Source organism: Mustela erminea, chromosome 3 (assembly GCF_009829155.1).
Source record: "Mustela erminea isolate mMusErm1 chromosome 3, mMusErm1.Pri, whole genome shotgun sequence".
In the NCBI taxonomy this organism is placed as follows: domain Eukaryota; kingdom Metazoa; phylum Chordata; class Mammalia; order Carnivora; family Mustelidae; genus Mustela; species Mustela erminea.
Window position 1 is genome coordinate 116,729,307 of NC_045616.1, and position 27,652 is coordinate 116,756,958.

The window sequence follows — 27,652 nt, forward strand, 5'->3', positions numbered from 1 at the left end:
CTCTGAGTCACGGCAGAGACCTGACAAATGGCATCTGTACAAACTACAGCCCTAAATAGAGACCCTCTAACTCAGTCCTTTGTACTGAAGGTGTTTGGTTGATAATGTTTTTTATACTGAGTTCTTTGAGGGAAGTATCTGGTTTCTCAGCACTTAGCATTCACACATAGGTGCTTAATACTTATCTATGAACAGGAGTGAGTAAATTGTCTGAAAGAACACCTCCTAGAACCTTCCTGTGTGTGCTGGGATGGGGAAGGGAAGAGTGTCTTTAACTCCTTTATGAGACAGAAACAACTCTTCATTATGACTGGTTGGAGGGTTGGAATCTGTGTGAATCTCAAGGATTCCCTGAGACCAGTAATGTGCAACATTGGCTATAAATTATAATCACCTGGGAAGCTTGGCCAACCCACCTGTGCCCAGACCAACTGAATCAGAATTTCAGGAGGAGGGGCCCAGATGTTATAGTTCTTCAGTCTCCCCAGGTGATTTCAATGTACAGCTGAGGCTGTGAACCACCGACCTAGAGAGAGGGGGAGGGGAAGTGACAGCATGTTTGCTTGCTCTGTGTGACCAGCGCTCTGGAAAACACAACAGAGTACAAACTGAAACAAGAAAACATCAAAAAAACATCAACAACCCGCTGGGGCAGGCGAGTAGCAAGTCAGAAAAGGCATGCGGCTGGGTTAACAGCAGACCGGCCCTACCTGGCTTCCATGACAACAGCATTATATTGGCAGCCCTGAGAACAAGAAGTCTGGATGCTACCATGTGTTTGGAAAGCTTCTCAGGAAGTTGGCCCATGGCTATCTAGCTGCCAGCCCCTGGGCCTCCTAAGAACTAAATGTTTTCTTCCACAAGTCGTAAAAATAAGCAAAGAAGAAAATACCCTTTGGCCTGTGAGGAAATGCTCTAAGGTAACCTTCTTTGTTTTGTACTGTGGATTGCTGAGAAGGGGTTTGTTCTATCTGAACTTCCTGGACCTTGGATGATGGCCGATTCACACATTTCTCAATAGACTCTTTTTAAAAAAAAATTTTTAAGAGCAGTTTTAGGCTCACAGCAAAAGTGAGTGGAAAGTACAGAGAATTCCCATGCAAGTACCCTCCTCTCTCCTAAACACACATTTTTCTCCACCATCAACACCTCTCCCCTGTGTGGGGCATTGGGTACAACTGGTGAACCAACACTGACCCACCTTTATCGACCGAAGTCCGCAGTTTACATGAGGGTTCATGCTTCGCATTGTGCATTCTGTGGGTTTGGAAAAAAGTATAAGGACATGTATCACCATCATAGTATCACAGAGAATAATTGTGCTGCCCGAAATAGCCCTTATGTTCCACCTCTTCACCCCTCACTCCCCCAACACCTAGAACAACCATTAACTTCTTTTTTTCCTCAACTTTTCCAGTATGTTATGTGGTTGGAATTGGATAGTATGTGGTCTTTTCAGATTCATCTTTCACTAAGCAGTATGCACTTAAGGTCCCTCTATTTCTTTTTGTGGCTTCATAGCTAATTTCCTTTTATCGTCTTTTTGTTGTTTATTGTTTTGCTGTATCACAGCTTGTTTATTCACGGACCTATTGAAGGACATCTTGGTTGCTTCCAAGTGTGGGCAGCTATGAATAAAGCTGCTATGAACATTCACCTGCAGGTTAAGGAACATATTGGATGGATTGCATGGTAAGAGTAGGTTTTGTTTTGCAGGAAACTATTAAACTATGTTGCAAAGCGGCCATTTTGCAGTCCCATCAGCCGTGAAAGAGAGTTCCTGCTGCTCCGCAGCCTTGCCAGTGGCTGGTGCTGAATGTTGGCCCTTCTAACAGATACGTAGTAACACCCTTGTTTTAGTTAGCGTTCTCTAATAATATATGATGTTGAACATGTTTTTATATGCTTATTTGCCATCTATGTATCTTCTTTGACCAGGTGTCTATTCAGATATTTTGACCATCTTTTAATCAGGTTGTTGATTTTCTTACTGTTGAGTTTTAAGAGTTATTTGCATATTTTGCATTTTGCATTTGGTCATATCAGATATGTCTTTTGCAAAAAATTTCTCCCAATATGTGGCTTGTTTTCCCCTTCTCTTGACAGTGTCTTTTACAGAGCAGAAGTTTTAAATTTTAATGTAGTACAGCTTATCATTGTTTTCCTTACATGGATCATATCTTTGGTCTTGTATCTAAAAATTCATTGCCATACCTAAGGTCATCCAGATCTTTTCCTGTATTATTTTCCAGGAATTTTATAGTTTGGCACTGTATATTTCAGACAATGATCCATTTTGAGTTAATTTTTTTTGAGGGTGTGAGGTCTGCATCTAGATTTTTTTGCCCACAGATACCCAGTTGTTTCAGCACCTTTTGTTGAAAAAACAATCCTTTCTGCATTGAATTGCCTTTGCTCCTTTGTCAAAGAGCAATGACTACGTCTGTGTGGTTCTCTTTCTTGGCTCTCTGTTTTGTCCATGTATTTATTTTTCTATCCTCTGGTTAATAGAACACTGTCTTGATTGCTGTAGCTTAATAATAAAGTTTGAAATTGGTTATGTCAATCCTCAGACTTTGTTCTTCAGTATTATGTCGACTGTTCTGGGTCTTTTGACTCTCTCTATATACTTTAGAATCATTTTGTCAATATCCACAAAATAATTTTCTGGGATTTTGATAGTATTTTGTTGAGTCTCTAGATCAAGTTGGGAGGAACTGAACTCAATAATACTGAGTCTTCTGATTCATAAACATGGAATATCTGTCCATTTATTTAATTCTTTGATTTCTTTCATCAATTTTGTAGCTTTATTCATATATATCTTACACAAATTTTGTTAGATTTATATCTAAGTATTTCATTTTTGGGTACTAATATAGATGGTTTTATGTTTCTAATTTAAAGTTCCAATTTATCATTGCTGATATATAGGAAAGCAATAGACTTTGGATATCAACCTTGTATCCTGTAACTTTGCCATAATGGCCTATTCCAGGAATTTTGATCAGGGGATGGTCAATTCTTTGGGATTTTCTATGTAGACAATTATGTCATATGTGAACAAAAGAGTTTTATTTCTTCCTTCCTCATCTATATATCTTTTATTTCTTTTTCTTGTCTTTTCATTGGTTTAGACTGCCAGTATGATGTTGAAAAGGAGAGGCAATACCTTTCTTTCTTCCTGATCTTAGTGGAAAAGCATCTAGTTTAGGCTTTGAACAAGGACCACAACTATGAGAACTTTCTAAGAGGTATTAATATATGTACATTCCATTCTTATCTACATCTCCAATCTTTTGCTTTCTATTAGAACCTTCCCATCTGCCTGGGAGCATAACAAACAAAAACCCCTAACAACTTTCCCTTGACCCTTTAACAACCTTTGGCTACTCTCCTTTCTCCTTCCTTTACTTTTGAGCCAAACGTTTCTGTTCCAAATATCCATTTCCCTACCTCCCATTTACTCCTTAAACTAATGCAATCTGGCTTCTGGCTCCACTCCTCCAATGAAGCCATTAAGCAAAAGTTCAATGTAAGTGCAATAGCTATTTCTTAATATTTATCACACTTGACCTTTTTGTAGCATTTGACCCCACTAACTAAGCCATACTTCTTAAAACTTTGTCTGCCTTTTGCTGTCAGGGAGCGATACCATTTATCTTGATTTTTTTTTTTTCCTGTTGTTCTGAATTTGTTCTTAGTATTGTGGCTGGATCCTCTTTCTTTATGTACTTAAGTGTTAATGTCCCTCTGGACTCAATCTACTGTTTGCTTCTTTTTTGACATCTATTCCCCAGTTACTGGAGAGCCCCAAATCTCTATTACAGTCAGATCTCTTTAGCTTCAGACCCAGTTGTGATAATTATATTATCAAGGTTTTTTGAAGTGTGGTGTTGAGCAGATTACACATAATTGAGTAGTAGAAAGTCCCTTTCCATGGGTGAAGAAATTGAATTCAGAGACTGACACTTAGAAAGTTCTAGAAACAGGATCTGATTCCATTGGTTTTGATTCTAGAGTTGTGCTGTCCAACAAGTTAGCCGCTAGCCATATATGGTTGTTTAAATTTTAAATTAATTAAAATTAAAAATTCAGTTTCTTGAGGGGCCTGGCTGGCTCAGTCAGAAAAGTATGTGACTCTTGATCTTGGGCGTGTGAGTTCATGCCTCATGTTGGGCATAGAGCCTGCTTTAAAAAAAAAAAAAATCAGTTTTTTAGTCACACTAGCTGCCTTCAGTTGCTCAATTACCACATGTAGCTAGTGGCTTCCCTACTGGAAAGCACAGTATAAAACAATTCCATCATCACTGAATGTTCTGTTGAATACTGCTGCTCTAGAGATTTCCTCTAATCACATCTGGAAAAAGTACTCTCCTTGGTCTTGCTTACTCTGCAATGAAGAGGTAACCCTTATTCACAGTTACTTGTGTATCCTTCCACAACTTTCTCTAAACAAATGCAAATATAAATACCCATATAAGACACATTTTCTTCTGTGTTGTGTGTTTTTTAAAACAGGATCAAATTATACATATTGTTCTCTAACTTGCTTTGGTTACTTAAAAATAGAGGGCACCTGGGTGGCTCAGTGGGTTAAAGCCTCTGTCTTCAGCTTAGGTCATGATCTCAGGATCCTGGGATGGAGCCCCACGTGGGGCTTTCTGCTTAGCAGGGAGCCTGCGTCCCCCTCTCTCTCGGCCTGCCTCTCTGCCTACTTGTGATCTCTGTCTGTCAAATAAATAAATAAATAAATAAAATCTTAAAAAACAATAGATCTTGGACCTACTTCCACATCAGATATTTTAAAACTGCCAAACTAAAAGGGTGCTTCACATAAGGAAGAATTCTTCACATAAGAATTCTTCCTTATGTGAAGCATGCTTTTAGTGTCTAGCCTGAAAACACTTTGCTGAGCCCTAGATCCAGGAGACTTTTCTCCTATAATTTTTCCTAAATACTTAATAGTTTTATGTTTTACATTTAAATTCATGACCCATTTTAACGATTAATTTTTGCATAAAGGTTTGAAGCTTGGTTGAGGTGGGTTTTTTTTTGTTTTGTTTTGTTTTTTGGTGGTTGGTTTGTTGTTTGTTGTTGTTGTTGTTGTTGTTTTTGCCTATGGATGTTCAGCTGTTCCAGAACTATTTGTTGAAAAGGGTATCTTTTCTCTGTTGAATTGCATTTGTACCTTTGTCAAAAAATTTATTGGTCGGGTGTCTGAGTGGCTCAGTTGGTTAAGCATCTGCCTTCAGCTCAGGTCATGATCCTGGAGTCCCAGATGGAGTCCCACATCGGGCTCCCTGCTTGACAGGGAGTCTGCTTCTCCCACTGATCTCTCTCCTCTCATGCTTTCTCTCACTCATTCTCTCTCTCCCTCTCTCTCAAATAATAGATAAATAAAATCTTTAAAAAAAATTAGTGGTCATATTTGTGTGGGTTAATTTCTGGGTTCTCTTATTTGTATTGAGGTATAATTGACATTATATTAATAATGACATTAATTTCAGGTACACAATGTCATGGTTTGATATATGCATGTATTGTAGAAGATCACTACAATAAATCTAGTTAACATCTGTCATCATACATAGCTACAAAATTTTCAAGTTTCTTTTAGCAGCTTTTAAGTATGCAATACAGTATTATGGGCCACACCATCAACTGATGTGATCATATGATTTTTCACTGGATTATATTAGCTTTTTTTTTTTTTTAATCAGTCCTGTACCCTTGAAATAAAGCCCATTTGGTCATAGTGTGTACTTCCATTTATATGTTGCTGAATTCTATTTTCTAATGTTTTGTGAAAGATTTGTGTATCTATATTCTTGAGGGATATTGGTACGTAGTTTTTTTTGTATGTCTTTGTTTGGTTTTGGTGTCAGGGTCATACTGGCCTCATGAAACGAATTGGGAGTTTTCTCCTCTTCCGTTTTCTAGAGAATATTGTGTAGAATTGATACTAATTCTTCTTTAAATGGTGAAATTCTCCAATGAAGCCAGCAGGCCTGGAGATTTCCTCTCTCTCTCTCTATTTCTCTCTCTTTTTAAAGATTTACCTAGGGGTGCCTGGGTGGCTCAGTGGGTTAAACCTCTGCCTTCAGCTTGGGTCATAATCTCAGGGTCCTGGGATCAAGCCCCACATCGGGTTCTCTGCTCGGCAGGGAGCCTGCTTCTCCCTCTCTCCCTGCCTGTCTCTCTGCCTACTTGTGATCTCTCTCTCTGTCAAATAAATAAATAAAATTTAAAAAAAAAAAAAAGATTTACCAATGTGTGTGTGTGAGAGAGAGAGAGAGAGAGAGAACATGGAGGAAGGGTCAGAGTGAGAAGGAAAGAGAGAATCCCAAGCTGATGCCCCACTGAGTGTGGAGACTGATTTGGGGCTCAGTCCCAGGACCCTGAGATCATAACCTGAGCTGAAACCAAGAGTCAGACACTTAACTGACTGAACCACCCAGGTGCCCTGAGATTTCTTTTGTGGAAAGTTGTAAGTTATGAATTCAGTTCGGTTTAATACTTAGAGAGCTATTCAAATTATCTATTTTATATTGGGCGACTTGTGAAATTTGTGTTTCCCAAGGAATTGGTCCATTTTAAATAAGTTGTCAAATTTATCTGGGTAGAGTTGCTCCTAGTATTTCCTTATTATTATTATTTTTTTCATGTTGGCAGGGCCTTCAGTGGTATCCTTTTTCATTTGTGGTATTGGTAGTTTGTCTTCTCTGTTTTTCTTTCCTTTTACTTTTTTTTTTTTTTGTTATTCTGGTGAGAGGTTTGCCAATTTTACTGTTCTTTCAAAGAATAAGTTCTTCGTTTCATTGATTTCTATTATTGTTCTTCTGTTCTAAATTTCATGGATTTTTGCTCCTTTCTTTTTTTTTTTTTTGGCTTAGGTTTCTTTTTCTCATCTTTTTGCAGGTTCCTGGTGTAGTAGGTCAGATTACTGACTGAGATTTTTCTTCTTTCCTAATGTATGCCTTAGTGCTATAAATTTTCCACTCCATATTGCTTTAGCTGTGTCCCACAAGTTCCAGCATGATTTTTATTCAGCTCATCATATTTTTCACTCCTTCAAGGAATCCTCTTTGATTCATGGACTATTTTTTTTTTAAAGATTTTATTTATTTGTTTATTTGACAGAGATCACAAGTAGGCAGAGAGGCAGGCAGAGAGACAGGAGGAGAAGCAGGCTCCCTGCTGAGCAGAGAGCCCGATGTGGGTTCGATCCCAGGACCCTGGGATTTGGACCTGAGCTGAAGGTAGAGGCTTTAACCCACTGAGCCACCCAGGCGCCTCTGATTCATGGACTATTTAGAAGTGTGTTGTTTAGTTCCCAAATGTTTGGAGATTTTCCCGGTAGCTTTCTGTTGCTGATTTCTAGTTTGATTTCACTGTGGATAGAGAACATACCCCAGATGATTTCAATTTTAAACATTTGTTAAAATTTGTTTAATGACCCAAGATATTGTCTGTCTTGGTATATGTTCTGTGATAATTTGAAGAAAATGTGTATTCTGTTATTGATGGGTATTTATAAATGTTGATTAGATCCTGCTGGCTGTAGTGCTGTGGAATTCTTCCATATCCTGGCTGATTTTATGTCCAGTCATTCTTTGAGTTGTTGAGAGAGGAGTCTCGAGGTCTTCAACTATAATTGTGAATTTTTCTGCTTCCATTAGTTCTGTCAGTTTTGCTTTAGATACTTTTTTTTGGAGCTGTTTCATGCATATAAATTAGGATTGTTACATCTGGCTAGATGGGTCATTGTTCATTTCTGCCTCTGGTAATATTTTTTGGACTGAATTATACTTTATATGATGGTAATATAATGACTCGTGCTTTCTGAGATTAATGTTTACATTAATGTTTGCATGGTAGTATCTGTATCAGTTTGCTAGAAACTCTGTAACAAAATACAATAGACTGGGTGGTTTAAAAAATATATTTTTGGGGCACCCAGGGGATTCAGTCAGTGAAGTACCTGCCTTCATGGCTAAGGTCATGATCCTGGGGTCCTGGGATTGAGCTCCGCATCAGGCTCTCTGCTCAGTTTGGTGTCTGCTTCTCCCTCTCCCTCTGTCACTGCCCCTGAAAGTGCTTGTTCTCTCTCTTTCTCTACATCTCAAATAAATAAATAAAATCTTTAAAAACATACATGTATATTTTCTTACAATTCTGGAAGGTAGAACTCCAAGATCAAGGTGTCAGCAGATTTGGTTTCTTCTGAGGTCTCTTTGGCTTGCAGATGGCTGCTAAGTCTTACTGTGTCTTTGCTTTGTTACCCTCTTTTTGTGTCCTATTCCCTCTTCTTATAGGGACACTAGCCATATTGGATTAGGACCAATCCCATTACCCTTTTAACTTAGTTACCTCTTTAAAGGGCCTATTGCTAAATACTGTTACCTTTTTGATGCTGGAAGTTAGAACATGAACACAAATTTAGGGGCGATATAATTCATAATAGTATATTATATTTTCATATATATATTTCATATATATTATATATATATATTTCTAATAGTATCTTTTATTTTCAACCTGCTTATCTGTGTATATTTGAAGTATAGACAGCTGATTGTGTTTATAAACTGATCATGCTTTTTTTTTTTTTTTTAAAGATTTTATTTATTTATCAGAGAGAGAGGGGGGCAGAGAGCAAGCACAGGCAGACAGAATGGCAGGCAGAGGCAGAGGGAGAAGCAGGCTCCCTGCCGAGCAAGGAGCCCGATGTGGGACTCGATCCCAGGACGCTGGGATCATGACCTGAGCCGAAGGCAGCTGCTTAACCAACTGAGCCACCCAGGCGTCCCCTGATCATGCTTTTTAATCTACTCTCCCAATCTCTCCTTTTTAACTTTAGTATTTAGATCATTTCCATTTAATGACATTATTGATACATTAAGAGCTAAGTCTCCCATTTTTTATTTCATTTTTTAATCTATTCAGTTTTCCTTTCTATTTTCTATTTCTTGACTTCTTGTGGGTTACTTAAATGTTTTTTAGAGTTTCATTTTGATTGATCTGTTATGTTTTTGAGTGTGTCTCTTTGTATAGATTTTTAGTGGTTTCTCTATATATTGCATAGTACATGCAAAACTTGTCAGTCTACTAGTGTCAATATTTTACCAGTTTGAATGAAGTATAGAAACTTAATTCCCTTCACCTCTTCCCACTCATAATATAATTGTGTTAAATGGTTCCTCCACTTTAATTAAGAATTTCTTTCATCTGAGAATGTCTTTATTTCCCCTTTGTTCCTGAAGGTATTTTTGCCAGATACAGGATTCATGTTTGACAGCTCTTTTCTTTATGACTTAAAAATGTGTCACTTCCTTTGACCTCTAGGGTTTTAGATGTGGAATCCACTGTCACTCAAATTAGTGTTTTCCCCAAAACAATGAGTCATTCCTCTCTTCTACTTTTTTTCCCTCTCTTCTACTTTTAAGACTTTTTTCCCATTGTCTTTAACTTCAGAAATGTGACCATGTGACTTTTTTCTTGGTTTGGAATGATTTTTTGATATCTCTCATTTGAGGTTTTCTCAGCTCCTTGAATATACTTTTTTATTTCTTGCCTAGTTGAAAAGATTCTAGCCATTATTCCTTCCCATTAATTCACTTTCACTCTTTCTAGCCTCTCCTTCTGGAACTTCAATGATGTGAATGTGAACTCTTTTGTTTTAGTAGTGGTTCAGGTTGCTAAGACTCTGGGTTTTTTGTTGTTGTTATTGTTGTTGTTTTCATCTTTTTTCTCTGTCACTCAGATTGGGTAAATTTTATTAATCTGTCCTCAAGTTCTTTGCTTTTCTTCTCTATGATCACCATTCTAGTATTGAGTCATTCTGTCAAGCTCTCATTTCATTTATTTTATTAATTATATTTTTCAGTTCCATGATTGCCATTTGCTTCATCTTTATAATTTTTGTTTCTTTGTTCACAGTCTTCAACATTTTTAGGAACAAGCATACATTTTAAAGTGATAGCTATTTATTTAAATATTTCAGTATACATCTCTAAAATATGAAATAAAATTTTTATGTCATCTCCATTATAGCACCTATAAAACCAGAGATCATTATTGAATACCAGTTATTTGGATTTCCCTGATCCCCTCCCGGTGTCTGTTTATAATTGATACATCCAGATCAGTATCCAACAAGTCTGGTAGACTGCATTTTGTTGTTGTTTTGTTTTTGTTTTAAATTTTTTCTCAGTGTAACAGTATTCATTGTTTTTGTACCACACCCAGTGCTCCATGCAATACGTGCCCTCCTCTATACCCACCACTTGGCTTCCCCAACCTCCCACCCCCCCACCCCTTCAGAACCCTCAGGTTGTTTTTCAGAGTCCATAATCTCTCATGGTTCACCTCCCCTTCCAATTTCCCCCAACTCCCTTCTCCTCTCCATCTCCCCTTGTCCTCCATGTTATTTGTTATGCTCCACAAATAAGTGAAACCATATGATAATTGACTCTCTCTGCTTGACTTATTTCACTCAGCATAATCTCTTCCAGTCCTGTCCATGTTGCTACAAAAGTTGGGTTTTCATCCTTTCTGATGGAGGCATAATACTCCATAGTGAATATGGACCACATCTTCCTTATCCATTTGTCTATTGAAGGGCATCTTGATTCTTTCCACAGTTTGGTGACTGTGGCCATTGCTGCTATAAACATTGAAGTACAGTTGGCCCTTCTTTTCACTATATCTGTATCTTCGGGGTAAATACCCAGTAGTGCAATGGCAGGGTCATAGGGAAGCTCTATTTTTAATTTCTTGAGGAATCTCCACACTGTTCTCCAAAGAGGCTGCACCAACTTGCATTCCCACCAACAGTGTAAGAGGGTTCCCCTTTCTCCACATCCTCTCCAACACACGTTGTTTCCTGTCTTGCTAATTTTGGCCATTCTAACTGGTGTAAGGTGGTATCTCAATGTGGTTTTAATTTGAATCTCCCTGATGACTAGTGATGATGAACTTTTTTCATGTGTCTGTTAGCCATTTGTATGTCTTCATTGGAGAAGTGTTTGTTCATATCTTCTGCCCATTTTTTGATATGATTGTCTGTTTTGTGTATGTTGAGTTTGAGAAGTTCTGTGTAGATTCCTGGATATCAACCTTTCGTCTGTACTGTCATTTGCAAATATCTCCTCCCATTCCGTGGGTTGCCTCTTTGTTTTGTTGACTACTGTGCATTTTGTTGTTTTGTCTTTCAGTTTCTTCTCATCTTGAATAGTGGCTCCTCCCTTTTGTCCGTGCCATTGACTTGTTGAAAGACTAGAGGAATTGTTCTTTGAAATGTCCCACCTTGTGGACTTTTCAAATTGTTTCATTTCTTATGAACTCGAAGTTACAGCTAAGTGCTTGATTAGATCAAAGTTCAATATTTTTGTGGAAAACACTTCATAAGAAGTGTTACAAAAGTCTTCTTTCTAACAGTAAAACATTGAGTGGAAGAACTTAACCATCTAGTAAAGGGGAATTATTTAAATAAATTATGACATGACCGATACTTGAAGACACTTAAAAATATGCAGCAAAAAGAGCATTTAAACAAAATTTGAGAATATGGAGCATGTTCATGTCACAAGAAATGAAAAAAGCTGATCACCAAAGCTAAGATATGCCCTGTATGATTATGAATGGCAGGATATACATCATAGCACTATTGATTAGTTGTGGGATCAATAAGCTATTTGTCCTGTTTTTCCTTTGTAGGAAACAAAGAAAAGAGAGATACATAATGGTCATTCATTACTTTGTGATAATACTAATATAAAACCAATAGATATCATCTTATAATAAATACTTTAAATAATAAAAATAAAAATAAAAAATATATAATTTTTAAAATTAAAAACTTAAATAATTTAAATTTACACCCTGGAAATAAAATGCTGTAAAGAGGGTGTAAACCTCTGTGGCTTCCTGCAGGTCTCCCAGTGCCCTCAAACCACCTTCTTTAAAGAGGAAATACAGAGTGAAGCCAGACAACACAGGCTTGTATCCTCATACCTCAGAAGCCCAGAACTTCAGAAAGAAGGCAGACGAGACACATTAGAAACAAAATGTAAATGTCCTCCCGTTAAACAAGTAGGGTTGTTAGCTGCTCCTTTTCAACCCAGAGATTCAGGAAGCCCTCAGCACATGAACGCCCCATCCCATGACCGAGGCACACTGGGCAGTCACCCTAGGCACAGTCCAGGCTGTGTCATGTGGGCAGCCCTCCCCATGCCCACAGTAAGGGGCACCAGAGGCCAGCCAGGCCACAACTGTGAAAGAAGGACCTGACTTCAGAGGCCTCACCATTTCCTCTTTGGGCTCCTTCTTCTTTTATGTACCCTCACCTTCCACACTTCTTATTTCCAAAAACCTTCTTCTTCTAAGACCCCCTCTGGGAGGGGGGTTCTTCCTGTATATGTGCAGTTGTTTTTACTGTATATGTATTCTGCAGAAAGCTTCTCTTTGAGGCAGAGTAGGGTGGTGGCCGGGTGTCCAGGCTCTGAGTTTGTGGAAGCGTCTGGCTCTCCGACTTGCCAGCATGAATCTTCAGTCAAGGAATTCACAACTCTGAGTCCATTTCTCTAAAGCATCATTAGAAACACAGAATGTGAGCTTGAAGGTTTTCCAAATATTTGACATCCAATGGCAGTTTTTGCTAGGTTTCCAATGGCAGGTTTTGGAGTTGAAACTGAACAAGTTTTTTCTCCTCTATTTTCTCCCCTCTACTTTCCAACTAAGTATTTAGCAGAGAAAAGAATTAAAATAATTTAAAGGATATATATTTTCCCCCTTAACTACTATATAAAATTTAACACAGCTGGAAAGAAAAAGGAACAGATAACAATTATTCTTTTTCCTCTTTGCTTACACCCACTTCCCCCACTTATCAAAGGGAAATTGTCATTAGCTGAATATATTCCAAGGTTGTTTCTTTGTACTTTGTTTAATTTTAAAAGAAATTCACTTAAGAAAAATTCCTTGCATTTCCAGAGGGCTTTACATTTTACAATGTATTTTTACATACTTTGCTGGATCGTGTGTTTTTTTTCTCCTAAGTTCTGCTGTGTGCTTTCAAAAGAAACCATATTAAAGTATACCTTACATATAATAAAGTTCAGTTGTTTTAAGTATATATCGAATTGGCAAATATGTGTGTTTATGTAACCACCACCATCACCACATTCAAGACACAGACCTTTCCATCACGAGGTCCCGTGAAGCTCTTGGCAGGCAATCCCTCCCTTCCTCTCCAGCTACAAGCAACTACTGATCTGCTTTATCTCTTCAGTTTTGCCTTGTTTTAGAATCTCCTATAGATGACATAGTATAGTATATAATCTTTTGTGTCTAGATGTTTTACCTGACCTCATGTGTTTGAGATTCGTCAGTGCTGAATGTATCAGTAGTGTCCTCTTTTTTATTGCCGACTAGCATTTTGTTTTGTGAGCATTCCAGTTTTTGATTACTGGGAATATTACAGACATTTATGTACTTGTGTGAACATGTTTTTATTTCTCTTGGGCAAATATCTAAGAGTGGAATTGCTGTGCCCTTGGCAAGCATACTTTTAACTTAGTGCTAATTGTTTGAGGGAATATGTTTTGACTCATCACAAAAACTGTGCCAGAGGAAGGCAGCTCTTCCTACTTTACAGATAAGGAAACTAAGGCACGAGGCAAGTTTGGTGCTTTACTCAAACTTTTCTGCGGTTAAACTTTGCATGAGCTAACACGAAGACATAGATATCTGGCGTTCATTCCATTTTTATTTTTTATGTTTCCTTTCTCTTTGGATCTTTTAATGTGAGAATGTAAATTCATTGTTATAAAAAATTTAAAAATATAGATATATAAAGAAAAAGGAACCCCAAAGTACCTGTTTCCTCTGCTCAGAGGGGACCATCATTCATGACTTTTATATCATCGTGCAGGCTTGTGTCTGTGTGTGTGTTCTTTTTCCTACAAAGACAATTAAGATTGTATGTGATCTTTTGTGTCTTGATTGCCACATTCAATCATGAAGATCATTTTCCTCACTTCTATCCTGAAGATCTTTTCACAGCAATAAATATACACCTACAACATGCTTGTCAGAGGTTGCTGAATCTTTATGTTGATGATGTGGTATGAATTTTTGTATTGGTGGCATATGACAATTGCTTATATTCAGTCTGGTGCTATTATTATCAATCATCTTGTATCCATCTTTAATAATTAATTTCTATCTCCACCTATTTGCAAATGTACTTTTGCATTTTGAGATGAATTTTTCAATTTTCAGATTCACCATTCTTCAAAAGCATGACTTTAATTTCTTTCCAAGTTCCCCTAGCGCTGTTGGTGAGGGGACTGGGCTCCCTGTAGAGATGAGAAACAGAACGCAGCTGAGTGAAGAAATAGCTGTTACATAAGACACTCAGGTGGTAGGTTTTGTACTTTGTCTTTTTTAATATGAAAAAAAAAACCCCTCCTACTTCACAAAAGAGGAACTTGGAGTAAAAATTTGGCAGCAAAGAGTCTGAGAAGGACAAGTTTTCTTTAACACTGCAACTCCAGAAGTTTCACTTCTCTCTCTTCCTCTTCTCTGCCCAAGTGAGAAAAAAACCTTTAAAATGTATGGAGCCAGTTGAGAAGAGCTTAAGTACTAGAGTGGGGGTAGCTGATGGCAGGGAAGAGCCGATTCAGTAAACCGCCAAAATGCCAGTGACAAAAATAATCCAGTTTCTCTCTAAAAGTGGCCATTCCCAAATTGTCTCCGGACAGTCACATCAACTGAACTCACTCCCCTTGAGTTCCCATAGAGAAAAACTCTTCTCAAAATTCTCATTGCCACAGAGAACATTACAAGAGGAGAAGCAGTACAGGAGATGAATTCACACTTAAATTTTTTTTTTCCACTCTTGCTGCTTCATTTTCTAAAAAGAATATTTTCAGAGACTTGAAGTAGAAGGAAGTTTAGGTATCATTTAGTTTGGTCTCCTCGTTTTATAGATGGGGAAGTAGGTGGAGAATATAATGTTTAGATTTCATTCTGATCTTGTTTTCTTTTCTTCTGAAGTTCTAGTTCTTCAATTCTTCAACTCTAGTTCTTCAATTCTAGGCTTCTGTAACTTTTTTTTTTTTTAACGTTATAAACACTTTTATTTTATTTTTTAATTTTTATTTATTTTTAAAAAAGATTTTTAAATTTATTTATTTGGCAGAGAGAGACACAGCGAGAGAGGGATCACAAGGAGGGGGAGTAAAAGAGGGAGAAGCAGGCTTCCCGTGGATCAGGAAGCCCAGTGCGGGGCTCCATCCCAGGACCCTGGGATCATGACCTGAGCCAAAGGCAGAAGCCTTATGACTGAGCCACCCATGTACTCCTCTCTAACTCTTTTTGAGAAGAGTGATTTCCCTACTAACATTTTGAGCACCATGACTGGACTGGGTTTTCTAACAGAAAAATATTTTCTTTCTTCAGGGGATGTGGTTTTAAACCTCTCAGGACTATTTCATTTCAAGAAATAATCTATTCAACTTGCTTCGCTTAATCCACTACATTTTTTCTCTTTAAACGTTCTTGATTCCTTCCTTCCTGCTTTAGAGGAAGCCTTTTTCCTACATGGCAAACTTCTCATATTGCTCTTTTTTTTCCTCTTTTGTTTCATAAAGTTTTTTTAAGGTCATCTATGTTAATTGAATACGAAGTAGAAAGTAGCTGTCAACAGCAATCTCTAACTCAGCAATATTTGTCCAGAAAATATAAAAATAAGACATAAATCACATTAGCAAGAAAAAGCATGTAACATATTATAATTAATTAAAGATGCACAAGACCTTTATGAAAAAAATTTGAAACTCTATTAAAGAATGAAGGAGAACCCAATGTGCCAAGTTAATGAATCGAATGATTTAATGTTTGTAGAGATATCAATTCTTTTTTAATAAATCAGGTCATTTAACAGGGTCTTTTTTTCCAGTTTAACTTAGATATAGCTGACCTATAAGATTATATTAGTTTTAGGTTTACAGTGTGATAACTTGGTATGTGTACATATTGCAAAATGATGACCATAGTAAGTTTTGTCAACATTCATCACCTCATGTATAGTTTTTTCCTTTGTTGAGAACTTTTAAGATCTACTCTTTCAGCAATTTTCAAATATACAATATAGTATTATTAGCTTCAGTGGCCATGTTGTACACAAAATCCCAGAACTTATTTATCTTAAAACTGGAAGTTTGTGCCTTCTGACTACCTTCACTGCACCCTCCCCAACCTCTTAATGGGATCTTTTTAAGCACTCAATAACTGATTTTAGAATATTCATAGAAGTATAAAATAAAAGATAACAAATAATAATAAATAAATAAAAATAAAACCAAAGGTAGTGAGAGTATTCAAAAGCACTCTTCTTAATATTAAAGCCTATTACCAAGCCATCATATTAAATAATGTGATAAGGGCACAAGAATAAGAACACCAACAAAAAGCCCAAATGCAACAGAACAGGTAACACAGAACACACACATGTTCACAGATATATATTTACTTGTCTAATATTCTACATAGCATACGATAGAGATAGCATAACCAACCAATGAAGAAAGGGTGGAGTTTAAGGAGAAAGTAATGAGAAAACTAGCTTATTATATAGAAAAAACAAAGTTATTTTTCTACCTCATATCATATATAATGGTGAGTTCCAGAGGGAGCCCAATTAGAGACCAACTGCAAAACCAAACTATAAAATTAGTGGAAAAGCTATAGGCAAATATTGTAGTTAATCTTGGAGTGGGGGGGAAAAACCCCTCAAATAAGAGTCCCCTTAAGTAGAATTCATAAAGATAAAGCTTGATATTTCAGGAAATCATTATTAAGGATTTCAGCTCAGTGGAGTATTCAATGGACAAATTTGGTAGAGGGATGATGGAGCAGAAAAAATTACTTTTAATGTTTAGAGATGACATTACACACACACACACACACACACACACACACACACACACAATAGAAAAATGGGCAAAGATAAGAGAAGTCCATTCACTAAAGGAGAAACATAAACAGTTAACCAGTAGATGAAGAGATGACTAAACTCATAGTAGTGAAAGAAATCTAAAGAGAACAAAACAGCACATTACATTCATCAGCTTGGCAAAAATTATAGAGGGATATGGTCCCTCGCTGAAGCCAGCTGTTCTGAGCTGGGGCCAGAGCCACCCAGGTGTTTACCTGGATTTGCAAATGTTGGTTCTTTAGCCCAGGTTATGGGAGGTTGAGAATTTCTTTCTGTTGTGGAAGAGAAAAAGTCTTCCTTTGTTGGTGGTACCTTTGTTTTTCTCCAGATCTCCATTTTATTTTTTCTGGCTAGCCCATTAATAAATGACTCTCTAGTGTGGATCTGTGACCTGCTTTAAAAAAAAAAAAAAAAGGAGGGACATTTGTGAGCAAGGATGTGGGGAAACAAACAGACTCCATGCACAAGCTCGTAGGAGTAAAACTGGTCCCGTGTTTGGAGAGAGACTTGGCAGTACTTATGAAAATTAAGCGTGTGACTAGCTTATGGTTTAGTAATCCCTTTTCTGGGTATTTACCCCTAAGAAATCCTTCCTCTGATCCATGTAGGGATATGTGAGAGATTGTTGATTGAAATACTTTTTTGTGTGTTAGTGGAGAGTTGGAGGTGAACTAGGTATTCATTATTAGGAGATTATATGAATATAATAGGGGACATGCCTACAAGGGTATATTCCCAAATTAGAAGCTATAAGATTAATGTACATATAGTAACACAGATCTTAAGAGCATAGGGTTAAGTGAAAAAAGAGAAGCAAAATGAAATCTATAGCAAAAATATTTTATAAATTAAAAAATAACATACAAAGCAATACTATGCATCTTTTCAAGTGACATTTATTTTATATGTTAAAGAAAAACCAGGATAGGTATGCAGATATCAGAGAAAATAGGAGGAGGTGTGATAGACCATGAAAGTGTTTTGTCTTAAACTGTATGGTGAACTTCACTCTGCACCTGTGAAGAAATGTGCATGTTCACTCACACAAAGAGAATTTATTCATTGAACAAATACTTACTGAGCACCTGCTGGAAATGAAAGAAATCATCGCACCCAGATCTTAGCATATAGAAATAACTGCTCTTGGCATTTTTTTTTTTTGTATACCAGTGCTTTTCCCCCTATCTCCTTCTTCTATTTCTGAATCTTTGACTAAAAAAATTGAACTTTTTTGCAGAAACTCATTTCCCCCTTTGAATGATATTATTCCCAATGCTGCAAAACCCTGCTTTTTTGGCCATCCTAAAATAACCCATTCTCTTGACCATCGTCATCTGGCTTTCTACTTCTTGTGTCAAGACAACATCCTCAAACTTAACTTCACTTTCATTTCTCAATGTAGAATGATTACTTATATCTCCCATCCTTCTCTTATATCTGTTTTCTTAGGGGTAACTGGTGGATTCCTAATTTTCACCAAGTGGTCTTTTCTCTGCTTAAATAAATAAACATTTATTGGGTATATACTTTTTTTAATTATTTTTTTAATTTTTTATAAACATATAATATATTCCTATCCCCAGGGGTACAGGTCTGTGAATCGCCTGGTTCACACACTTCACAGCACTCACCAAAGCACACACCCTCTTCAATGTCCACAATCCCACTCCCCTTCTCCCACCCCCTCCCCCCAGCAACCCTCAGTTTGTTTTGCAAGACTAAGAGTCACTCATGGTTTGTCTCCTTCCCAATCACATCTCGTTTCATTTATTTTTCTCCTACTCCCTCAAGCCCCCATGTTGCATCACCACTTCCTCATATCAGGGAGATCATATGATAGTTGTCTTCCTCTGATTGACTTATTTTGCTAAGCATGACACGCTCTAGTTCCATCCACGTTGTCTAAATGGCAAGATTTCATTTCTTTTGATGGCTGCATAGTATTCCATTGTGTATATATACCACCTCTTCTTGATCCATTAATCTGTTGATGGACATCTAGGTTCTTTCCATAGTTTAGCTATTGTGGACATTGCTGCTATAAACATTCGGGTGCACGTGCCCCTTTGGATCACTACGTTTGTGTCTTTAGGGTAAATACCCAGTAGTGCTATTGCTGGGTCATAGGGTAGTTCTATTTTCAACATTTTGAGGAACCTCCATGTTGTTTTCCAGAGAGGTTGCACCAGCTTGCGTTCCCACTAACAGTGTAGGAGGGTTCCCCTTTCTCCGCATCCTCGCCAACATCTGTCATTTCCTGACTTGTTAATTTTAGCCATTCTGACTGGTGTGAGGGGATATCTCATTGTGGTTTTGATTTGTATTTCCCTGATGCCGAATGATATGGAGCACTTTTTCATGTGTCTGTTGGCCATCTGGATATCTTCTTTGCAGAAATGTCTGTTCATGTCTTCTGTCCATTTCTTGATTGGATTATTTGTTCTTTGGGTGTTGAGTTTGCTAAATTCTTTATAGATTTTGGACACTAGTCCTTTATCTGATATGTCGTTTGCAAATATCTTCTCCCATTCTGTCAGTTGTCTTTTGGTTTTGTTAACTGTTTCCTTTGCTGTGCAAAAAGCTTTTGATCTTGATGAAATCCCAATAGTTCATTTTTGCCCTTGCCTCCCTTGCATTTGGCAATGTTCCTAGGAAGATGTTGCTGCGGCTGAGGTCGAAGAAGTTGCTGCCTGTGTTCTCCTCAAGGATTTTGATGGAGTCCTTTCTCACATTGAGGTCCTTCATCCATTTTGAGTCTATTTTCATGTGTGGTGTAAGAAAATGGTCCAATTTCATTTTTCTGCATGTGGCTATCCAATTTTCCCAACACCATTTATTGAAGAGGCTGTCTTTTTTCCATTGGACATTCTTTCCTGCTTTGTCGAAGATTAGTTGACCATAGAGTTGAGGGTCTATTTCTGGGCTTTCTATTCTGTTCCATTGATCTATGTGTCTGTTTTTGTGCCAGTACCATGCTGTCTTGATGATGACAGCTTTATAATACAGCTTGAAGTCCTGAATTGTGATGCCACCAACTTTGGCTTTCTTTTTCAATATCCCTTTGGCTATTCGAGGTCTTTTCTGGTTCCATATAAATTTTAGGATTATTTGTTCCATTTCTTTGAAAAAGATGGATGGTACTTTGATAGGAATTGCATTAAATGTGTACATTGCTTTAGGTAGCATAGACATTTTCACAATATTTATTCTTCCAATCCAGGAGCATGGAACATTTTTCCATTTCTTTGTGTCTTCCTCAATTTCTTTCATGAGTACTTTATAGTTTTCTGAGTATAGATTCTGTGCCTCTTTGGTTAGATTTATTCCTAGGTATCTTATAGTTTTGGGTGCAATTGTAAATGGGCCTGACTCCTTAATTTCTCTTTCTTCTGTCTTGTTGTTGGTGTAGAGAAATGCAACTGATTTCTGTGCATTGATTTTATATCCTGACACTTTACTGAATTCCTGTACAAGTTCTAGCAGTTTTGGAGTGGAGTCTTTTGGGTTTTCCACATATAGTATCATATCATCTGCGAAGAGTGATAGTTTGACTTCTTCTTTGCCAATTTGGATGCCTTTAATTTCCTTTTGTGGTCTGATTGCTGAGGCTAGGAATTCTAGTACTATGTTGAATAGCAGTGGTGATAAAGGACATCCCTGCAGTCTTCCTGACCTTAGCGGAAAAGCTTTCAGTTTTTCTGAGAATTATATTTGCTGTGGATTTTTCATAAATGGCTTTGATAATATTGAGGTATGTGTCCTCTATCCCTACACTTTTGATCAGGAAGGGATGCTGTACTTTATCAAATGTTTTTTCAGCATCTATTGTGAGTATCATATGGTTCTTGTTTTTTCTTTTATTGATGTGTTGTAACACATTGATTGATTTGCGGATGTTGAACCAACCTTGCAGCCCTGGAATAAATCCCCCTTGGTCGTGGTGAATAATCCTTTTAATGTACTGTTGAATCCTGTTGGCTAGTATTTTGGTAAGAATTTTTGCATCTGTGTTCATCAAGGATATTGGTCTATAGCTCTCTTTTTTGATTGGATCCTTGTCTGGTTGTGGGATCAAGGTGATGCTGGCCTCATAAAATGAGTTTGGAATTTTCCTTCCATTTCTATTTTTTGGAACAGTTTCAGGAGAATAGGAATTAGTTCTTCTTTACATGTTTGGTAGAATTCCCCCAGGAAGCCGTCTGGCCCTGGGTTTTTGTTTGTTTGGAGATTTTTAATGACTGTTTTAATCTCCTTACTGGTTATGTGTCTGTTCAGGCTTTCTATTTCTTCCTGGTTCAGTTGTGGTAGTTTATATGTTTCTAGGAATGCATCCATTTCTTCCAGATTGTCAAATTTGTTGACATAGAGTTGCTCATAGTATGTTCTTATAATTGTTTGTATTTCTTTGGTGTTAGTTGTGATCTCTCCTCTTCATTCATGATTTATTTATTTGGGTCCTTTCTCTTTTCTTCTTGATAAGTCTGGCCAGGAGTTTATCAATTTTATTAATTCTTTCAAAGAACCAGCTCCTAGTTTTGTTGATTTGTTCTACTGTTTTTTTGGTTTCTATTCCATTGATTTCTGTTTTGATCTTTATGATTTCTCTTCTCCTGCTGGGCTTAGGGTTTCTTTCTTGTTCTTTCTCCAGCTCCTTTAGGTGTAGGGTTAGGTTGTGTACCTGAGACCTTTCTTGTTTCTTGAGAAAGGCTTGTACCACTATATATTTTCCTCTCAGGACTGCCTTTGTTGTGTCCCACAGATTTGAACTGTTGTGTTTCGTTATCATTTGTTTCCATGATTTTTTTCAATTCTTCTTTAATTTCCTGGTTGACCCATTCACTCTTTAGAAGAATGCTGTTTAGTCTCCATGTATTTGGGTTCTTTCCAAACTTCCTCTTGTGGTTGAGTTCTAGCTTCAGAGCATTGTGGTCTGAAAATATGCAGGGAATGATCCCAATCTTTTGATACCGGTTGAGTCCTGATTTAGGACCAAGGATGTGATCTATTCTGGAGAATGTTCCATGTGCACTAGAGAAGAATGTGTATTCTGTTGCTTTGGGATGAAATGTTCTGAATATATCTGTGATGTCCATCTGGTCCAGTGTGTCATTTAAGGCCTTTATTTCCTTGTTGATCTTTTGCTTGGATGATCTGTCCATTTCAGTGAGGGGAGTGTTAAAGTCCCCTAGTATTATTGTATTATTGTTGATGTGTTTCTTTGATTTTGTTATTAATTGGTTTATATAGTTGGCTGCTCCCACTTTGAGGACATAGACATTTAAAATTGTTAGATCTTCTTGTTGGACAGACCCTTTGAGTATGATATAGTGTCCTTCTTCATCTCTTATTATAGTCTTTGGCTTAAAATCTAATTGATCTGATATAAGGATTGCTACTCCTGCTTTCTTCTGATGTCCATTAGCATTATAAATTCTTTTCCACCCCCTCAATTTAAATCTGGAGGTGTCTTCGGGCTTAAAATGTGTTTCTTGTAGGCAACATATAGATGGGTTTTGTTTTTTTATCCATTCTGATACCCTGTGTCTTTTCATTGGGGCATTTAGCCCATTAATATTCAGGGTAACTATTGAGAGATATGAATTTAGTGCCATTGTATTGCCTGTAAGGTGACTGTTACTGTATATTGTCTCTGTTCCTTTCTGATCTACCACTTGTAGGCTCTCTTTGCTTAGAGGACCCCTTTCAATATTTCCTGTAGAGCTGGTCTGGTGTTTGCAAATTCTTTCAGTTTTTGTTTGTCCTGGAAGCTTTTAATCTCTCCTTCTATTTTCAATGATAGCCTAGCTGGATATAGTATTCTTGGCTGCATGCTTTTCTCATTTAGTGCTCTGAATATATCATGCCAGCTCTTTCTGGCCTGCCAGGTCTCTGTGGATAATCTGCTGCCAATCTAATATTTTTACCATTATATGTTACAGACTTCTTTTCTCAGGCTGCTTTCAGGATTTTCTCTTTGTCACTAAGGCTTGTAAATTTTACAATTAGGTGACGGGGTGTGGGCCTATTCTTATTGATTTTGAGGGGCGTTCTCTGAACCTCCTGAATATTGATGCTTGTTCCCTTTGCCATATTGGGGAAATTCTCCCCAATAATTCTCTCCAGTATACCTTCTGCTCCCCTCTCTCTTTCTTCTTCTTCTGGAATCCCAATTATTCTAATGTTGTTTCGTCTTATGGTGTCACTTATCTCTCAGATTCTCCCCTCGTGGTCCAGTAGCTCTTTGTCCCTCTTTTGCTCAGCTTCTTTATTCTCTGACATTTGGTCTTCTATATTGCTAATTCTTTCTTCTGCCTCATTTATCCTAGCAGTGAGAGCCTCCATTTTTGATTGCACCTCATTAATAGCTTTTTTGATTTCAACTTGGTTAGATTTTAGTTCTTTTATTTCTCCAGAAAGGGCTTTTATATCTCCTGAGAGGGTTTCTCTAATATCTTCCATGCCTTTTTTGAGCCTGGCTAGAACCTTGAGAATTGTCATTCTGAACTCTAGATCTGACATATTACCAATGTCTGTATTGATTAGGTCCCTAGCCTTCGGTACTGTCTCTTGTTCTTTTTTTTGTGGTGAATTTTTTCGCCTTGTCATTTTGTCCAGATAAGAGTATATGAAGGGACAAGTAAAATACTAAAAGGGTGGCAACAACGCCAGGAAAATATGCTTTAACCAAATCAGAAGAGATCCCAAATCGTGAGGGGGGAGAAAGGGGATAAAAAGAGGTTCAGAAAGAAAGAAAGAAAAAAAAAAAAAGGAAAGAAAGAAAAGAATTAAAAAAAGAAAATGAATAAAGAAAAGTATAAAAAAGAAAAATATATATATATATTAGATAAACTAGTTAAAAAACGTTAGAAAAGGGTAAATGTTAAAAAAAATTTTAGCAGAAGAAGAGAAAGAAAAATGAAAAAGAAAAAAATTAAATTAACTGCAAGACTAAAGAATCATAGGGAGAAAGCCATGAGTTCCGTGCTTTGCTTTCTCCTCCTCTGGAATTCCGCTGCTCTCCTTGGTATTGAACCTGCACTCCTTGGTAGGTGAACTTGGTCTTGGCTGGATTTCTTGTTGATCTTCTGGGGCAGGGGCCTGTTGTAGTGATTCTCAAGTGTCTTTGCCCTAGGTGGAATTGCACCCCCCCTTACCGGGGCCAGGCTGAGTAATCTACTCGGGTTTGCTTTCTGGAGCTTTTGTTCCCTGAGCACTTTCCGTAGAGTTCCGGAGGACGGGAATACAAACGGCTGCCTCCTGGTCTCTGGCCTGGAGGAGCTGAGAGCCCAGGGCCCCACTCCTCAGTGCGCCCTCAGAGATCAGCGCCCAGTAACTCCCATCCACCTGACCTCCGGCTGCGCTCCGAGCTCACTGAGCCCGCGACCGGTTCAAGGTAACCCCGAGCTGTGAGCTTACTGTAGACTCTGTCTCTAAAGCTGGCTTCCCTGTTCTAATACCTGTAAGCTCTATGACACTCAGACACCCCTGATCCTTTTGTGACCCTGCAGGACCTGAGGCCACGCTGACCCCGCGTGGGCTTCACCCTGGTTTAGCCTCTGGAGCGATGTCCCTCAGCGGAACAGACTTTTAAAAGTCCTGATTTTGTGCTCCATTGCTCCGCCGCTTGCCGGGAGCTGGCCCCTCCCCCTAGGGTCTATCTTCCCGTCTCTTTGGATTCACTTCTCCACCAGTCCTACCTTTCAGAAAGTGATTGGTTTTCTGTTTCTAGAATTGCTGTTCTTCTTCTCTTCGATCTGCTGATGGATTTGTAGGTGTTTGCAATCTTTAGATTAGCTATCTAGCTGATCTCCTGCTAGCTGAAGTACTCTCAGCCTGCTACTTCTCCACCATCTTGACTCCTCCCCCTACTGGGTATATACTTTGAAACATAGTATGACATGAGGTGACAGCACAAGAAGATTCTAGTACAGTCCCTGTGTCCCATGAGATTTAACACTCCATTTACAAAGTGCATCTGGACATGGATAACTTCACTGAGATGTTCTGATTACAGAAATAAGTTGTGCCCAACTTGCTACCAAAGTTCAAGTGAAATCTTTGAATTCAGGAAGACTTTTTGTAGAAGACTCAGCCTGACTGTTGAAAGATGAACCAGTTAAGTAAAATTAAGGAATCCTAGACAAGTGGTTCTCAAACCTAGCTGCACATTTGAACTTAGAAAATATTAATGTCTAGGTCCCACCCAAGACAAAAAAAAAAAAAAATCGCAATATTTGCGGTAGAACTTGGACATATTTTTCAGAAGTTTCTCTTATGGGGGCACCTGGGTGGCTCAGTCAGTTAAGTGTCTGCCTATGGCTCAGGGCATGATTCCAGGTTCCTGAGATTGAGTCCCATGTTGGGCTCCCTGCTCAGTGGGGACACTGCTTCTCCCTCTCCCCTTATTCCTCCCCCTCCCCTGCTCATGCTCTCTCACTCTCACTTTCTCAATAAATAAGTTATATATATATATATATATATATATATATATATATACTCTTTTTTTTTTTAAAGAAAAGTTTCTCTTGTGATTTTAAGTGCAGCCAAATCTGAGAACCACAGATCTAGACTGATACAGGAGCAAGAACAAGGACACAGAGGATTAAATGGTAGCCATGCAGCTAGTAAATGTCAGAGATTAAATGGTAGCCATGCAGCTAGTAAATGTCAGAGATTGTGGACTGTCTCACTCGAATCTTCTTTTTTTTTATTTTTAGTTTTTAATTTTCTTTTATAAACATATAATGTATTATTAGCCCCAGGGGTACAGGTCTGTGAATCGTCAGGTTTACACACTTCACAGCACTCACCATAGCACACACCCTCCCCAATGTCCATAACCTCAACCCCCTCTCCCGACCCCCCTCCCCCCAGCAACCCTCAATTTGTTTTGTGAGATTAAGAGTCTCTGATGGTTTGTCTCCCTCCAATCCCATCTTGTCTCATTTATTCTTTTCCTACCCCCCAAGCCCCCCATGTTGCATCTCCACTTCCTCATATCAGGGAGATCATATGATAGCTGTCTTTCTCTGATTCACTTATTTCGCTAAGCATGATACCCTTTAGTTCCATCCACATCGTCACAAATGGCAGGATATCATTTCTTTTGATGGCTGCATAATATTCCATTGTATATATATATATATCACTTGAATCTTCTTAACCACTCCTCATTGCTGCTTCCATAGGGCCCAGGTGATATTAGGATATGTTACACGATGCTGCAGTTAAACAATTTAGTGGTTTAGAACAATAAATTTTGTTTTGTTTTTGTTGGCTTTCAATTAATGTAATTGGGGGTAGGAGTTCCTGCTTGCTGTAATTCTCACTCAGGGACCCAGGACTGTGAAGCTTTCACTATTTAGAGCCCGCTGTTCTGTCAGGGGTAAGGAAAAATAGTAAATTGTATACAAAATTCATATAGACTCTCACCTACAAATGACCCATGACACTTCTGCCCACAGGCACTGGCTGAATCAAGTCATGTGACCTTATCTAACATTGCGAGGGTGGGCATGCTACTCCATGGTAGGCCTGGAATATAACTGGAATATCTGTAGCAATAACTATCACTAAGCTATATGAAATCAAATTGAACTCAACTGCCCAAAGCCACCAGTTATATTCACCTGAGGTTCCACAATACAATGGGACCTGGAAATAGTGATTTCTTTATATTTGAGCCAACTAGGATGTCCTCAGGGAAGTTTAATGATGTACGTTTTCATTTTTTACTGCTAATTCTTCCACTTTCAATTTCTTAATCCAAGTTTTGGTTTTATCAGAAAAGTAAGAGTTGAGTTTCCAAGATTTCAGCACTTTCCATATTATTCAGATGGAAACTCTCTTTTGTCCTTAGAGGGTAAGATCTATGTAACAGTGACTTCTTGAACCAGTCAGAACATGTATCCACCCAGGCACCATTTCTCCTTTTCTATTTATGAGGATGACTTCAAAGGCCAATTGACTCACACCAGCTTCCAGGAGGAAGCTCTTTGTTTCTACAGCTTATAAATCAAAACAATATCTTCCTAATTTTTTATGATTCCAAAGTACTGCCCATAAAGTGGTCTTATTTAATCCCCAAATCAACTTTATTATGAAGAAATTATTCAGTGCTATTTTATGGATGAAGAAACTGAGGCTCAGAGAGGTGACACAAGGTCTCAGGGAGATTTCTGAAACATTTGCCTCTCCTGACAGCCACCCTAGTCTTATTCCTTCCTTCTTTGTTATTAGTTTATCCCTTTAATGAATCAAAATATTCATTCATTCACTCATTCATTCACTCAACAAGAACTAATTATCTGTCAGTTGCCTGGCATGGGGCCAGCTGCAGGGTGTGTGTATTCATGGTCCCTTGTCCTGGAGGGTGCTCTGTTAAAGAAGATATTATCTGTTGCTCAACCAACAGCCTTCCTTCTTTAATACCCTTCTTTAATTTTTTTCAGGAAACCAACATATTCCATCTCCTGAACTCGGAGACCCCCAGGTCCCTACCCCAGCTTCAGCAGATGGACCTAATTCTTCTAAACTAGTCATAAATATGTCATAGGATAGATTTGAGAGTTGGCTTGTAGCCTCACTCTAGATAATAAATTATTAAGGGAAATTTTCTTAGAAGGTTTCCTTTCCCAAATAAAAGTC

The 27,652-nt window shown here is 37.9% G+C and overlaps 1 long non-coding RNA gene across 1 annotated transcript; it reads left to right on the plus strand.

The window, feature by feature from the left end:
* Positions 1 to 660: 660 nt before the first annotated feature.
* On the plus strand, positions 661 to 27,652 carry LOC116585637. The gene is made up of 3 exons (XR_004283737.1): positions 661 to 920; positions 1,573 to 1,692; positions 27,457 to 27,652. It is a non-coding gene; the product is annotated as an uncharacterized LOC116585637 (long non-coding RNA).